This window comes from Oratosquilla oratoria, chromosome 1 (genome assembly GCF_046742065.1).
Source record: "Oratosquilla oratoria isolate Oo_2021 chromosome 1, ASM4674206v1, whole genome shotgun sequence".
NCBI classification, from domain to species: Eukaryota; Metazoa; Arthropoda; class Malacostraca; order Stomatopoda; family Squillidae; genus Oratosquilla; species Oratosquilla oratoria.
This window is the reverse complement of record NC_134777.1, coordinates 9,714,924-9,721,353: the sequence shown is the minus strand read 5'-3', so window position 1 is coordinate 9,721,353 and position 6,430 is coordinate 9,714,924. Positions and strand designations below refer to the sequence as shown.

Here is a 6,430-nt window from a genome sequence, read left to right as displayed (position 1 = left end):
TGCTGTCTTCTCTGTTTTCATCGTCTTCCTCAACTGACTCAAATAAAAACAATTCTAGTGCATCAGAGACAGGTAGGCCTTCTCAGTGGGGTGCTAGGCGAATAGCTGTTGGAGTGTTTGGTTATTGCGCAGACTGCTTTTTCTCTTAATACAAACCCATCCCAACAGGAGGTATCATTGCTACCAAATTCATGATTTATTGCTTGTCTATATGTCACCGGTACAGCAAAAGGTATACACTATTTCATCCTATTTAACTAGAGGCAAATGTTAATGATAAAAGTGCTTCAGCATAACTGAGGAACTCACCTCTCGTCCTGATCTCCATTCTTGCATTCAAGATATAGGTGATGTGCTTTCCTAACCACAGTAGGTATACTACGCTTCTGCCATACAAACGTAAATTCACCACAAATAAGTCATATTCATTTGCCCTGTTAACACACATACAAGACAAGTTTGAATGACGTGGATGTATCGTATGTTATGCAAAAAATCTTGAGTGTATGTGTGTGTGGCATAAGAGTGTTGCTGATATAGAGACATGGAATGTACTGTACTTGTGTTCTGTTGTCTAATTGGTTAGAAGTGTGTTTGTAGATCAAGCCCTCTGTCCATGTCGGGGTTGTTGACATAAGAGGCCGACGACTTGACGTTGAAATCACCACCCAGGATAATGTTAAGGATGTTGGCAATTTGGTTAAAGTTGGGCCTAAAGGTGTTTGGAACTGCAGGGGTAGATTGCGGGGATGTACATGTTAGATATTGTCATCGTGGATTTGTTACCTGTTCGGATTCGGAGTGACTGGGTTTCACTGGTGTTGTCTGTAGTAGGGAGGAGGGTTTTGGCAGGGGCACTTGTGTCCGCGAAACAGATGGACTCAAACTCCTAGGATTGGGGGACGGCGGTCTCACGACGAAGACGCTGTCACCAGGTAGCTACGTTAACATATTTGCTCTTGATGCCAATATCATGAAAAGGTTGAAATGTAAGGAGCCAAAATTAGCAGATGAAGTTCAGAAGTAAGAAACGCAAAAATCTAAAAAAAAAAAAAAAAAAAGAAAAAAAAAAAAGTAGAAGTAAAAAGAGATTTTCAGATAAGATAAGAGATCCTCACCCCAAAAGAAATGTCATTTTAGTCAGAGATGACCTATAGCCAGAAAGTCATATTGATAAAACAATACAGCGACACATACAACGTTAATGAATATAAGAGTAGTACCATCAGTAGTGCTAGAAGTGCACATCAACGATATGATGAATGGAATAACCAGCTACCTAAACTTGTTTGCTGAGAATGCCAAGATTACGAAAAGAATGAAATTTAAGGAAAATTTGGTATTGCTACAAGAACACCAAGGTAGTAGTAGTAATATTAGTAGTAGTGGTTAGTATTAGTTGTATTATTAGTATTAGTATTAGTATTAGTAGTAGTAGTAGTGGTAGTAGTAGTAGTAGTAGTAGTAGTAGTAGTAGTTGTAGTAGTAGTAGTAGTAGTAGTAGTAGTAGTAATGACAATGATACTGCAACAACAACTACTACTACTAATACTTAAAAAAAATCCATCCACGTGGAACTGTGTGGTGAAAGCAATTAGGATCTGTCTCCCACAGACGCAGTTAATTGACCCCTCTCCCGCCAATGACTGTGGTTGACTACCCTTTTATATTTTGTGGTATTTAACTTTAATGAAACCTGATACAGAAGCTCGTTTATCCTACTTTCTACCACGGTCTGCTCAAAATCGATGTTCTGTATGTATGCTGATTTAAGGGGTGGGGAACTGGTACCTCTAAGACATGGAGAGATGATCTTAAGAATGAGAATGGCAGTGTACATCACATTCACGCCACAAAATTGCTCCTCTCTCTCTCTCTCTCTCTCTCTCTCTTTCTCTCTCTCTCTCTCTCTTTTCCCATCACCTCTGCTAGACGACCGTAGAACGCCTTTACCCTTGGATCCATCCCACCTGAAGTTGCGAAGCTTATTGGAGAGAATAAGCTTTGGTCTACATTCTGTATACGCTCCTCGTACATCCTGATTTTCTCGCTCTCATTTCGGGAATGGGACGCCTCAACAGTTAGGTTACTGTAACGGTGGGACCATTGGATCAAATATTCATATGTCAAAGAAGGTCAATTATCTCCGTGTCCAGAAACCTCTTGCGCTGACGTCTACTAGCGCGTCACTTGATGTGTTTGAGGTGCGGTACCTAAAGTTCTCCCCTCCTAGTCAAATATTCATATGTCAAAGAAGGCCAATTATCTCCGTGTCCAGAAACCTCTTGCGCTGACGTCTACTAGCGCGTCACTTGATGTGTTTGAGGTGCGGTACCTGAAGTTCTCCCCTCCTAGTGGGAGTGGGGTTGGTTCGATGGTCACGTCCCAGTAAACTCTCGAAGCATTTGGGCAGTGAGATTCCTTATCTCGTTACATCTCAGAGGAGCATATGTTAGGTAGCCTATCCCATGACCATCCATACCTCAGGGTAATGGTGTTCATGAATTCTTTTTTTATTTAAGTTGAGTCCCTTTGCCCTTATTGATAATGCCCACGGCTAATTGGACGCCTTTCCTTCCTGTGTCATGGCTACCTTTCTTTTCATACGATTTTTCAGATGATTCGATAGCTTATTCATTAAGGTGCGAAATTCCCCCTTCTGCCTCGCTTCCCTGCTAATTACGACACCAACAGATGGACGGAAGATCTTAAATGGGCAAAAATCACAATGACATTTGTCCTGCAAGAATTAAACCATAGACCAACAGACTCAATATAGATGACCCACTATTCCTCTCCTTATTTCTTTATTTTTCTTATCACCATTCTTTATTTTCTTTTTTTCCACCTTTTTCATTTACATATGTCATATGTATTTTGAATCTATTACTATTATCTTTATTCTATTTTCTCTTGTAATCATCAACATTCCTCTCTCTTGCTGATGCAGTGGAGAAAGCCTCATTCAGTGTACAAGGTCCTTGTCCTGTGTTTTCTCATACCACCTACGTGATACACACACACACACACACACACACACACACACACACACACACACACACACACACACACACACGCACACACACACACACACACACACACACATCGAAGCAAACATCGAAGCAACACCGCTCGTCGTCGCTCGTCGTCGCGCGACCAAGAAGGAGAGGATTTACGACGAAAAAGGAAAACCTGGTTTGTACTGTAGGGGTGGGGAGTGAACGTGAGTGCCCGAAATGGTATCTATGCAGTGCTAGTTAATTGTGTTAACTCGAAATTAGCAAAAATGAATGAAAACGACTCGAAAGCCAGTTGCGAATCAGAGCCATCTGGAGGCAATCCACTGAACCGCGATGTAAACAATAAACAAAGCGCCGCGTGTTACGACAATGATTTCTTAGGGTTTGGTAAGTACGAAAGAAAGAACTTAAGTAGATTATTAGAGATAGAGAGAGAGATGAGCAAAAATAGGACTCGGTGGGAAAATGAAATCATGGACTTAAGAAAAGAGGTCATTGGTTTAATTGATTGTTTATCTAAGACTAACCACGAAATTTCTGACCTGAAAAAAGCTAACTTGGATCTTACAAACGAAATTAAAGAAATGAAAAGAGACATAAATGAACTGAAGAATGAAAATGAAAAGAAGAAAACTAATGATAATAATAGCGAAAATCTAAAGCAAGAAGTGAACAACAAATTCCAAGAATTGACACAAAAGATCGAAGAAAACTTAGGTGGGGACAGTATCCAGGAAATTAAGAAGTGGAAAGAAAATATTGAAAATAAAGAAATTGCTTTCAAAGAAATAGTCAAGCAGCAAATGCAAGATAATGCAAAAGACACAATCATTCAAGTGATTAACGAAAAAGCAAATTGGGTCAGGGACACAGTAGATAGGAAGAAATGTATTGTGGTGTATGGGCTTAAAGAAAAACAAGGATTGGCGAGGTACATGAGAGAAAAAGAAGAAAAAGAGACAGCAGTAGAAATCCTTAATGAAATTCAGGGGGGAGATAGTGATTCAGGCACAGACTTAGAAGAGACTTACAGAATTGGTCGCTATACTAAGGATAGGAATCGACCTCTAAAGATAAAACTAAGGTCACAAGTGGTAGTAGAAGACATATTTGAAAAAGTAGGTAACTTGGCAAAGAGTGAAAAATACAATAAGATATGGATAAAAAGAGAAATGAGTACTGAGGAATTAGAAAAAGAAAGGGCGCTAAGAGAAGAAGCAAAGGAAAAAAACTTGAAAAGATCGGAGACAGAATGCAAAGAATTCCAGTGGAGAGTAATAGACTTGAGATTAAGACAATGGCGCTTCAAAACGAACAAAACAAGGGAAGAAGAAACCAGGGAGAAGGAAGAAAATTAAAAGTGGCCTATACCAACATTGACGGACTAATTTCGGGACTGAACGAACTCAATGATTATCTGTTAGAAGCAAAACCAGACATAATGGGAATTGTAGAGACTAAACTAAGAGGTGAAATACCATCCACTGTTATCGGACAAGGTTTATACAACTACTGGATAAAAAACAGGGACAAGAAACAGGGAGGGGGAATCATGTTCTTGGCTAAGAAAGACCTAAAGGTGACAAAAATTGCAGAGGGCAAAGGTAATGCTGAATTGATCATGATAAAAGTCGAAGGCAAGAATATGAAAAGTAGAAAGTTTGTGGTGACTTATGTGCCTCCAAAAACAAGCGCTTGGAAAGAAATTGAACATAAAAAAATGCTAGATGACACAAGAAAATCACTCAATGAGATACTAATGGGTAAGGGTAATCTGGTAGTTATGGGGGACTTCAATTGCAAAGAAATTTGTTGGGACAGCATGACAGTGCAAGGAGGAGATGACTCGTGGGGCAATGTACTGCTAGATATGACCATGGAGTACACAATGACCCAATGGGTCCATGAAAACACAAGGTACAGAAATAATGAAGAGCCATCGAAACTAGATCTAATATTTACAACAGAGCCTGAAATAGTGCATAAAGTCCAGTATGAGACACCAATTGGAAAGAGTGACCATGTACTCATCGAAACTATACTAAAGGAAGAAATAGACATAGAGAGGAACGAAAAGCATAGGAAAGGAAGACTGAGGTACAACAAAACAGACTTTACAAAACTAAAGACATTCTTCCGGAATGCAAACTGGGAAATATTTTACAGGGAAGAAACAGCAGTGGAAGAGAAATGGAATATATTGATGGAAAACTACAATGAAGGGGTAAACAGGCATGTACCAAGACAAAAGCGAGAGAGAGAGTACATTAAATGTTGGTTCAACAAAAGATGCAGTGAGGCAAAAGACAGAAGGGACAAAGCTTGGAAAAAGTGGAGAAAAGACAAAAAACAAAGCAAATGGCAAATTTATGTTAACTATAGAAATGAGTATGTTAATGTGAGAAGAGAGGAGAAAAGGAACCATGAGAAGGATATTATAGACAAATGCAAAGAGCAACCCAAACTATTCTATCGGTATGTGAATGGTAAACTTAAAAACAAACAGGAATTGGTGAAACTATGCCAAGGAAACATAGAATACACAGAAGATTTAGAGATGGCCGAAGTCATGAACAATCACTTTAAATCTGTTTTCACCAGAGAGAAAATACCGAATTGTGACATAGACAAAAACAAGAAATCTCCCCTCATGAATGAGTTTACAGCATCACTAAAGGAAATATCAGAACATTTATCAAGGCTGGATGTCAGAAAATCACATGGCCCGGACGGTATTGCAAATTGGATTCTAAAGGAGTGCAAAGAAGAACTAACAGACAAAATACACATCTTAATAAACAGCTCACTCAAAGAAGGAAAGATACCCGAGGACTGGAAAAACGCTAACATTGTACCAATACACAAAGGAGGAAACAAAGAAGAACCCACCAACTATAGGCCAGTATCACTAACAAGCACCATTGCCAAAATTTGTGAGAAAATAATCAAGAATAGATGGGTAAAACATCTGGAAGACAATGACATATTAAACCCAAGACAATTCGGATTCAGACAAGGAAGATCATGCTCCACAAACTTAATATGCTTTTACTCAAGACTAATAGACATAGTGCAAGAAAGAAATGGATGGGCTGATTGTGCATTCCTAGACTTGCAAAAAGCCTTTGACAAAGTACCACACAGAAAACTACTTAAAAAACTGGAACACATAGGAGGAATACAGGGAAACCTACTAAAATGGATAGAGGACTTTCTGACTGGTAGAAAGATGAGAGTAGTGCTCAGAGAAAAATATTCAGACTGGAAAGAGGTGATCAGTGGAGTACCGCAAGGATCTGTGCTGGCACCAATAATGTTTGCTATCTATATGAATGACATGGATGAGGACGTGAACTGCTACATGAGCTTCTTTGCCGATGACGCCAAACTGCTAAGGAAAATAGAAACTG

At 39.3% G+C, this 6,430-nt stretch overlaps 1 pseudogene; it reads right to left on the bottom strand.

Annotated features, from left to right (window-relative positions):
- Window positions 1-582: 582 nt before the first annotated feature.
- LOC143027499 (UDP-glycosyltransferase UGT5-like) overlaps window positions 583-6,430 on the bottom strand; it is a 13,013-nt pseudogene continuing 7,165 nt past the window's right edge.